This window comes from Sorex araneus, chromosome 5, assembly GCF_027595985.1.
Source record: "Sorex araneus isolate mSorAra2 chromosome 5, mSorAra2.pri, whole genome shotgun sequence".
Taxonomy (NCBI): domain Eukaryota; kingdom Metazoa; phylum Chordata; class Mammalia; order Eulipotyphla; family Soricidae; genus Sorex; species Sorex araneus.
The window spans coordinates 149,624,349-149,635,624 of record NC_073306.1 but is presented as its reverse complement, the minus strand read 5'-3'; the positions used below and the strand labels follow the sequence as shown (position 1 = coordinate 149,635,624).

The 11,276-nt window shown below is 40.6% G+C and overlaps 1 pseudogene; it reads right to left on the bottom strand.

The window, feature by feature from the left end:
• Nucleotides 1-7,260: 7,260 nt before the first annotated feature.
• LOC129405146 (uncharacterized) overlaps nucleotides 7,261-11,276 on the bottom strand; it is a 347,936-nt pseudogene continuing 343,920 nt past the window's right edge.

Genomic DNA, 11,276 nt, shown 5'->3' with positions numbered 1-11,276 from the left:
GGTGTGATCCAAAAAGAAAAAAATTATATCCCCGAAACATTATATCTTTTTTTTGTGGGGGGAGGTTTTCTTGATTCGGCCTGACAGCTACACTAGTGTTTGGGAAAGCTTGCCTCAAGGATGATCAGGTAATCATGACTGTAAACCAGAGCCTCTAAGGACCATTTCCATCACCTATCTTCTATTACTATAAAGAAGGAAGTAAATATCAGGGGACAATAATAAAAGAACTAGGTTCAGAAATAAAAAACCAAGATGTCATACTTTGAGTTTCGCCATTCAACATCTAAGCCACGAGTTCATTCTACAATCAAAGGGGACTCTAAAATATGTTGATCTATTGATTTTTTTACTGCCAAGTGGCATTTAGGGAATCATGTCAAGTGATAATGTAGGGTATAAATTATAGGGCAAAAAAAAGTCTAAACATAGATAAACTAGCTAGGAAGTCCCTTTTAGCAAAGTCACGAGAATGTGTTTCTCAGCCTTCCTCCACAATCTTATTAAGGTTAGGCAACTCAGTTTTGACAAATAATAAATGGGTAAAACTGATGTGAGCCATTTCCAGTCTTTCTATTATTAACAACTTATTCTAAATAAATTATTTTTCTGCTGCATAGAATTCTATTACATGATAGATTCTGTTAACTTACAAAAGAAAAACTCAGAGTCTAGGAAACTAGCAGGGTGCTGATTAATTGGCATATACAAAAGTTTAAACTGTGCGACCTTCAAAATGAAATAATATCCGTCTCACTACTATGTGTAGCTTCTATCATACTAACCCTTCTGGTTAAAATAACCTAAACACTGAGGGTGGGGGAAATACATTTTAAATTGACACTTCTTGGGGCTGGAGTGATAGCACAGCAGGTAGGGTGTTTGCCTTGCATGCGGCTGACCCAGATTCCATTCCCAGTATCCCATATGGTCCCCTGAGCACCGTCAGGAGTTAATTCCTGAGTGCATGAGCCAGGAGTAACCCCTGTGCATTGCCAGGTGTGACCAAAAAAGCCAAAAAAAAAAGACATTGACACTTTTGATGGCATTAGAGAGCTATTAAAGAGGTAGATCAGAATGCCAAAAATGAATTCCGAGATGAAAAAAGGCTAAAATGAACTCTACTTCCGTTTTACCGTTTTTCCTTCCAGAGTCTTTGCCAATCTGCTGCAAGGGGGCAGATCAGTAAAGAGTAGCGGGCTGGCTTTGCAGCACTCTTGCTGGAAAAAGAAGAAGAAATGCAATTAATGATGGGCAAAGAAGCCAAAACACAGAGAAAAGGGCATCACCAAAAAAAGTGAACCCAGAATTATTCAGGCAACCTTCCAGGATTACTCCCTGAACCCTAAACTGTACATTTGTGAAGCTAAGTAATGAGAAATTAAGCAAAGAGTAGCTGCTAGGCAATTGAGCTTAAACAGAGATTAAGGAAGTTTTATGATAGTAGAGAGAGATTGGACACCAGGGTCCATCCTAAGAGAAAGGTCCTGCTAGAAAACATAAGCTTATGTCCACATAAAACAGGACAACTTTCTTAAAGTGGCAGGACAATTCAAATTCAAGAATACCACTGAGCCCAAACAACATGAACACAAAAGGAAATCACCAAGAAGTTTTGAACTGCTTATTGGTAAACATAGGCAGTGCCATAGAGGCAAGTTGCGGGGGAGGGATATGGGGGACACTGGTCAGGAAAGAGGACAGTGGTGATGGGATTGGTGCTGGAGTGTTGTATGAATGAAACTCAGTTATGAATTATTTTGTATTTTGAAATTCACAGTGATTCAATTTTAAAAATTATTCGTTAAAAGAAAACATAGGCAGGGCCAGAGAAATAGTACATGGACCACTCTGATTCCATTCCTAGCACCTCACGGTCCCAAGAGTTTCCATGGGATGAGTCCTGGAGGTGCCCCGAGCACCACTGGGCACACGTGGCACACAGCCCTGGCTGCATCCACTTCTCAGACCTCCAGCCCCAAATAAACAATGACAACAGACACAGAGGAAGTGCAAATCTGAAGAGAGAGAGAGAAAAACAAAAATCCTTCTCACTTCTGAGAATAAAGATTGCAAGATAATATAATGAATTTTAAAATATTGAACAAAAATAACATAACAATCTGGAATATTTTGCTCAGTAAAATAAAAATTACTGTATCACTGTCATCCCGTTGTTTGTCAATTTACTCGAGCGGGCACCAGTGACGTCTCTATTACACTCAGCCCCGAGATTTTAGCAGCCTCTCCTTACTTGTCTTTCCCAACGATTAGAGGCTCTTTTAGGGTCAGGGGAATGGGACCTATCGTTACTGTTTTTGGCATATGGAATACGCCACTGGTAGCTTGCCAGGCTACCCAGAATGCTCTGGTTTCTCTTCAGATCAGATCATATAGAAATAAATAATAGTGGGCTGGAGCGATAGTACAACAGGTAGGGCGTTTGCCTTGCACGCGGCCGACCCGGGTTTGATTCCCAGCACCCCATATGGTTCCCCGAGCACCGCCAGGAATGATTCCTGAGTGCAGAGCCAGGAGTCAGCCCTGAACATTGCCGGGTGTGACCCAAAAAGCAAAAAAATAAATAAATAATAGTGTATAAAAAAGTATGTGACAAAAGCTCTAAAAAAAACTCACAAATAAATAATAAAATTATATGTGCAAACATTTAGTAAAATCAATTAATGGAGGAGGATATGTCTGGTAAAAGACATTTAATCCAAGACCAGAGAGATGTTACAGGAAATAAGACATTTTCCTTGCACCCAGCTCACTCCAGTTTGGTCCCTGGTTTTGCATTTGGTCCCCAGAGCACCACCAGGAATGATCCATGCACAGAGCCAGAAGTGAGCCCTGAGTGGAGCTGGGTGTGTCCCCACCCCACCTTCCAGAAAATGACACTGAACCCAAAGGAAGCAAGACAGAAAAGAAAAACAACTGAACATGTGAATAAAAATAGCAGAACAAATGACTGTATGCAAGAAAAATGTAGGTAAGAAGGCACTTTTGATAGTCACCTGAATAACTGGGCGATATCTTGGGTTTCCATCTCCTCTCATAGAATCTACTTTTGGCAAAAATTCCTGGCAAAAACTTCTAGCAAAAATTTTAGAAAAAATGCAGCAATACCCGATTTCTCTCTTTCTCTTTCTCTCTCCCTCTCCACCCCCTCACTCTCTCTGACTTCTAGCAAAAACTTTAGCAAAAATTTAGCCAAAAAATCAGTTAAGCTATACTTTCCTGCCCCAATACCTGGCTTCTCTCTCTGACAAAACTGTCCTCAGCATATCCCAAACAACTGACTGCCTTCAGTAAGAACCTGATAGCTACTAATTACCTGTCTTCTTAGCAATTTTTTATCCTTAATCCCTGACCCCTCTTTAACTATAAATCTATACTTGGCTTGTTGTACTCAAAGTTAAGTCCAGTCACACTCTCCTACTGCTAAACCTCATGGTAGCAAGTCCAACATTTACCATGAAACAGATGAATCTTGAATAAAATCTGTTTATGTTAACCAGTCATGAATAATTTTTCACTAACATAACCATCACCTCTTTTATTCATTATTGTAGAGGTTTTGAGCAAATTAAAAATTAAATAAAGAGAAGGATAAAAGTATAATTTATAATGATGTAATAATATAAATAGAAATAGAAAGATGAATTTAGCTACAGATAAATTATGAACATACATGAATTTTGCAAGATTTCTAGTTACAAAGCATATGTACAAAATTTAACTGTATTTTCACATTCCAGAAGAAGTTAGAAAGAAAATTTCCAGAAATACAACTAACACTGTTGCCATTGAAATTCATCAATGCTTAGGAATTAATCTAATTTTCAAAATATGTAGTAACCCTAAACAGAAAAAATGCAAACACAGTATATCTTAAATTTACAAAATACATCAATTTTGTTAAGTAAAAATGTTAAGAAAAACATAAATATTACTAGCAGAAAATTAAATAACCAATTTAAAAAGGGAGAGTTGTACCGAATTTATGGATCATAGGACTCAATGCTCTAAGGATATAAATTCTCCACAAGTTAATCTATAGATTCAATTTCAAGCCATCATGGAAATTCTTGAGGTTATTCTACAATGAATATGGAATAATGAGCATAACCCCTATAAGCTTCCATAAAACTATCTTTCTGGGGCTAGATTGACAGTCCACTGGGTCGGGTATTTGCCATACACGTGGTCCACCCAAGTTTGATCCCTGCCATCAATCCTGAGCACAGGGCCAGGAGTAATCCTGAGCACAGGGCCAGGAGTAAACCCTGAGCATCATTGGGTGTGGCCCAAAAACAAAAAATCAAACAGAAAAATATCATTTAAAAAATTTTATTATTTTTAAAAAGTTGTTCACAATAATTCATTACATTTAATATTTCAACACCAATCCTACCCACCATTACACCTTCCCAATACTGTATTTCAAATTTTTCCACCCCGACACCCAAAGCCTGCCAAAAACTTCTAAATGTAGTCATCATGATTAGAATTTAGACTAAAACAATAGAATTAAGACTCAAGAAAAAGAGCCATATTAATTTAGATTTTATCACAATTTTTACATAAAATACAACAGAAGCATAGTCTTTTTACATAAATTGTGCTGAAATATTTTATCTTTCTTTTTATTGGACTGGAGCGATAGCACAGTGGGTAGGGCATTTGCCTTGCACGTGGCCGACCCAGGTTTGATTCCTTCGTCCTTCTTGGAGAGCCCAGCAAGCTATCAAGAGTATTCCACCCGCATGGCAGAGCCTGGCAAGCTCCCTGTGGCATATTTGATATGCCAAAAACAGTAACAAGTCTCACAGTGGAAACGTTACTGGTGCCCACTTGAGCAAATCGATGAACAATGGATGACAGTGCTACAGTTCTACTTTTTTCCCAATGCCATACACAAGAATTTATTTTGGATCTGAGGGTCAGGGATATGGCTCAGTGATAGAATATTTTCCTTACATTTGTGAAGACCTGCGTTTTGTTCCTGGTGCTGCCAAAAAAGATTTTTATTTGAGATGGATTTTAGATAAAATTATAATGGGTGAAACAATAACATTTATAAAGTATTGGACACAGCTTCATAGAGACAAGTAAAAAGACACAGAGATCACTGACATAGAAGAAAATGCAGGGTAAATCATTCAAAAACACTGTCATCCCGTTGCTCATCGATTTATTCGAGCAGGCACCAGTAACGTCTCTCATTGAGAGACTTACTGTTACTGTTTTTGCCATATCCAATATGCACAGGTAGCTTGCCAGGCTCTACCACTAGGGCTAGATACTCTCGGTAGCTTGCCGGGCTCTCTGAGAGGTGCAGAGGAATCGAACTCGGGTTGACCGCATGAAAGGCGAACGCCCAACCGCTGTGCTATCGCTACTGTACAGAACACGAAAGCAAACCAGAGAGTGGGAGAAGACATAATACAACCAACAATATATCCTAATCTATGAAAAATTCTCATAAATCTATATTTAATACATAAGAGGGAGGGGCTACACAGCAACATAAAAATCAGAATTTCTCAACAGGGGACTCCAGAATATTCTAATGGAAGCCACAGCTTGTAATCTCAAAAATAGAGGTTATGCACAAGATTAGTAAAGAAAAATTACAGGTAAGAAATCAGGTTGTAAGGAATCAGAGATCAGCAAAGGGTCAAGGAACCCTGAACAGGTAGATTTATCCAGACATTTATCCAGACATTTTTCAAAAGTATCAAAAGAAGCAAAACAAGCCACAAAAAAGCACACGAGAAGGGTTTCCACATCTTTGTTATTAAGGAAATGCAATGTAAAATCACAGATCATTACCACTGAACAGTCAGGTGTAAAACTGACTGAAATTTAAATTCAATAACATGGTAAATCTTTCCAACAGTTGGCAAAGATGTAGGACAACTTTAGTACTTATGGTCTGCCTCTGGAATGCAAATTCTACAACTATTTTGAGAAAAAAATGTAGTAGCAACTAATGCTAAAAACGATGAACTCATCAAAACATAGGTGGAAATAAAGGCATTATTTATAACAGCCAAAAATTACAATCCAGGGGCTGGAGTGATAGCACAGCGGGTAGGGCGTTTGCCTTGCATGCAGCTGACCCAGGTTCGATTCCCAGCATCTCATATGGTCCCCTGAGCACTGCCAGGAGTAATTCCTGAATGCATGAGCCAGGAGTAACCCCTGTGCATCCCCGGGTGTGACCCACAAAGCAAAAATATAAATAAAATTAAAAAAAAATACAATCCAAAAGGTCCATCAAAAGCAGATGAATAAATTATAGCATAAACATTAAATACAATTAAACAATAAAAATAACCTCACCACAGTGAACTTCAAAGTCACAATTAGTAAAGGAATCTAAACCTGCAAAAGTCAATGCTAAATGATCCAATTTAATCTCAGAAACAGGCAGAATAAATCTATGGTGAGAGAATTTAAATCGGAGGCTTCTTTCTGGAGGGATGGGTAAAATGAAATAGGTGGGGGTGGAATATGAGGAATAAATCGGGATAGTCGTTAAAATTTTCTATCTTTATTTCGGGGAGGGGCACACTCAGTGGTGCTCTGGGGCTATTCCTGGCTCTGTCCTCACAAGTGACCCCTGGAGGTTTTCGAGAAGTTGTTCCCATGAAACCCAAGCTTTTAGCTTTCAGCCCTATATTCTATATCTTACGTGTATACTTCTTTTTTTTTTGCTTTCTCTCTCTCTCGGTGTTCCTTGCACAATCATGGAGGTGCTGAACCAGTCCATCATATTCCTCGTTGATGTAATGACGACATCTTCCCATATTGCTGCAATAGTGCAAAAGAGCTCCCAGTTGGTGGTTCCTCTGGGAGTTCTCTTCTTAAACTTTGAAACCCTTTCTCCCCACTCCGTGAAGTAGAATTTTGCATGAAGGAGAGGATAGTCTGATCCCATTTGGAATTCTGGGACAACAGCAACATCAGTCAGGCAAAATTACAAATTGAATATGATGTGGGCAATTTCGTTGTGGAGCTGTTCACTAGGAGACTCCCATGTCCAGCATTTAGATTCGGTCTTCTGGAACTGAAAGTCACCATGGATGGTCTTGGTCAACATGGTGAATGTAGACAGTCTCTCACCCTTTTGTTCTACTCTAGACCTTGGATCTCGATGTGGAGTTATTCGGGAGATCTCCACCCTATCTTGGCATTCAAATCACCGACACTGACCTTGTAGAAGGTGTGGTCTTCTTTATAGAACTTCTCTAGCTCCATGTAGAGCGTCTCAATTTCTTCTTCATCATAGGTGGATGTTGGTGCGTAGATGACAAAGATAGAAACTGCCAGCAATGAGCCACCTCTATTCAAAGGTAAGCGTCTGATTTGGATTGTTAGGCATTCAAACAAGTCAAAGCTCACAGCCAAGTTCATGTTGACGAGGACACCGACACCACCAATGCTTCTACTGTCACATGTTCTGAGGAGCAGTTCTCCTCCAGTGTCAAAAAACGGGTGATGTGATTGATGTCTTCTCATCTCAGTCAATCCAATGACATCATACTTGATCTACTGCACTTGCACCATCAGGTCCTCGATGGATCCTTCTGATGGCAGAGCACATGCATTAAAAGTGCAGTCATTTAAGTCCTTCTTCGTTTTGGCAGCCTAGTTCAGCCCTGAGATTTCAGCAGCTTCTTCTTGCTTGTCCTTCTCAATGCTGCCATATTGGGGGCTCCTCAAGGGTCAGGGTAATGAGGCCCATTTTTGTTACTGTTTTTGGCTTATCGAATATGCCACAGGTACCTTGCAGGCTCTGCCATGCAGGTAGCATGTCTTCGGAAACTCTCAAGTTCATTCACCAATGTGTTTGGCATGAGCCTCAGGCAATCACAAGCTAACATCTGAGCTCGCAAAGCTGTGCAGAGAAGCGATAAAGGAAGACCTCAAAGAGAGAAGAGCAGCAGTGTTGGCCAATGCGGCAGAAGCTGGGAAAAGTATTCTCAAAGCCTGCCTGTCCTTCTCCAACTACAAAACCAAAATGACTGTCCTCCAACGTCCTGATGGATCTATCACATCTTCCAGAAGGGCAATGAAAAAGGTTATACACGACTTCTACTCGGATCTCTTCAATAGCCATGTCCACCTGCCCACATGCTAAACCACAGGATGGCTATGTCATTCCCAGTGATCTCCCTTCCGAAATCCGACATGCCATTTTGTCAATAAAGAAGCATACAGCACCCAGTCAGACAAGGTCAGACCCGAACACCTGAAGAATCTGCCACCAGTACTGTCAATACACTGGATTGGCTCTTCACACACTACCTGTCTGAATGCAAAGTTATATCCCAATGGAAAACCAGCAGAACCATTCTGTTGTGCAAGAAGGGAGACATGCATGACATTGGCAACTGTCACCCAATCTGCCTGTTGTCCATCATCTACGAGTTATTCACTCGAGTCATCCTGAATAGGATTGGCAGAACGCTAGATGAAGGATAACTATGCAAGCAAGCTGGATTCTGAAAAGGATTCAGTATGATCAACCATATCCACATGGTGACCAAGCTCATTGAGGTTTTGCAAGATTTCAAGATGCTGCTCTGTCTAACATTCATTTATTTAAAGAAAGACTTTGATTCTGTAGAGACTGAAGCGGTCATCAAAACCCTAGCCAAACAGAGCATTCAAACTCAGTACATCAGGATCCTCCACATGCTGTATTACAGATTCACTACCAGGATCTCACCATTCTACAAGGAAATGATCAGTGATGCAAAGAGAATGGTTTGGCAGGGCGACACCGTTTCACCAAAACTCATCAGTGCCACCTTCAAGAACATCATGCAACAACTGGAATGGGAAGGAATGGGAGCAAAGATAGATGGTAGGCAACTACACCACCTCTGCTTCGCTGATGATGTCATTCTAATAACACCAAACATTTGCCAAGCGGCACGAAAACTGGCTGACCTTGACCGTGAGTGTGGAAAGGTTGGACTACAGCTGAATATCACCAAGACAATGTTCATTAGAAATGAACTAGTTCCTGATGTTCCATTTGCTCTCAAGAGAACGAACATCTCTGAATGCAGCAGTTATGTGTACCTGGATCAAGAATTCAATGATGAATGACCTGGCACCTGAGCTTCACAGGAAGAAGAGAGTGGCATGAAACAACTTCCAGAGCGTCGAAGAAGTTCTTAAGAGGATGAAGAACATCTGGCTCCGGGCACATCTTTTCAACTCTACCGTTCTTCCTGCACAAAGAACATAAGCCTCAGAGACCTGGGCCCTCCGAAAATAGGATAAGAATACTATTCAGGACCCTCTGCGCCTAAAGACTTTGATTCCAGAGACCTTCTAACCCATTTTGGCATCCAGAGCAGCTTCTTACAGCAATGCACTGGGACTGTGAGCTGGGCTACAACTCCACGCTGCCCGGGGATGGATCTTTCCTCTCCACCCTGTTTCTCTGCACGGAAAATGGTGGCGGCAGCAATATCCACGTGGTGAGAGCCATCTTCTAAGACTCCTAACCCAGAGATATACAGTTTTTACACTTTGGTGCTCCTAGGTAATCATGGGAAGTGGGTGTAACCAGCACGCCCTAGGCTCAGATTAATCCCGAGCTGCTGAGAGTGAAACAGACCCTCTGCGCCTAAAGACTTTGATTCCAGAGAACTTCTAACACATTTTGGCATCCAGCGCAGCAGCTTCTTACAGCAATGCACTGGGACTGTGAGATGGGCTATGCAGTTTCTGGCAGCATTTTCCCTGGACTTTATACAGAAATCCAAAACTGCGTGGACTCGGCAGCGTCCACGTGACTTAACATCTCTTAATTGTCAGCAATGTGAAATGGTTCCTTTTTAGCAGGTCTGACTTTGGGGGGGGGGAACTCCAAATAATAACAGTGAGTTTTTGGTTGAAATATTGAAGGTAGTCAAAGTAGCAGCCATTTCTCTAGACTGAACTAAGCAACAGCCCCACGCCAGCCGAGAAGAGGAAATATCCCTCTTTCCCGGTTGTTTCCCATTTTCGGGAAGAAATGCGGCATGGCGTCCACTATACTATGAGGCGCGGGAAGGGGGATGAGGGGGGAAAATAAGGAAAAGGAAAAAGGGAAAAAAGAGTTATGTACTTGGAGCAGTGGGGCTACATATCTCTTCATTCTAAGCAATGGAAAACTAATTATCAAATGCTTCCTTGGTAGTAGGGCTGTCCTTCTTGGGGGGAAACTCCAACAACAATAGTGAGTTGTGTGTTGAAATATGGAATGTAATCAAGGTAAAGAGAAAATGAAGTGAAATTCATCAGTTATGCAATTGGGGGTGGGGGCGGGGGCGAGAGGTACACTGGGGTTTTTGGTGGTAGAATATGGGCACTGGTGAAGGGATGGGTGTTTGAATGTTGTATAACTGAGACATAAGCCTGAGTACTTTGTAACTTTCCACATGGTGATTCAATTAAAAAAAAAAGAATGCTATTCAGGTCTCCCAAAGAGGAAACAAAAGAGCTATGCTTGGAATATCATGTTCCACTCAAATGAGAGAAGGAATCCAGAGTTCTGACCTCCATCGATGATCGAGAATCAGGGACACTGTCTTGTTTGTCAAGGCATCAAAAATCAGATAGGCCGGACACATAATGTGATTTGGAGATGACTGCTGGACTAGAGCTGTTACCTATTGGATTTTACAAGATGCCAAAAGAACTCGTGGCCGCCCACCTACGAGATGGTCAGACTTCTTCGTCAAGACCCTGAATGAACGGTTTGAGGCTTTTTGTGTTCCTGGAGTGAGCAGACATCATTGGGCTACACTAGCAAGCGACAGGGACAAATAGAAATGTCTGGCACCCACTCAAGCAAATCATTGAGCAACGGGATGACAAATGATACAAGTGATGTATATTCTCACCTAAGTAAAGTCATAAAGATTTATACTAAAATTCTGTGCATCTTAGAGTATCATTTAATTCTTTCAATCAAATTTCTTGTCTAGGCATAGATATAGAAAGGATACATATAAAGCATCTTGTCTATAGATCAGGAAGAATCTACTGTCTAGAATCATATGTCTAGAATCTAGTGACTAGTGAAATAATAAGAGATTTATTCTTCTAGTCTTTGTTTATTTCATGATTATATTTTTCTCTATGATAAGAATAATTGCAAACTGATGAAGAGTTTTTTAATAAAGTTTCTAAAAGGCTACTACAAAAAGTAATGATCTGAAGTGATAACTAAAAGTCATGATACTGGGAAGCACAGTATATAA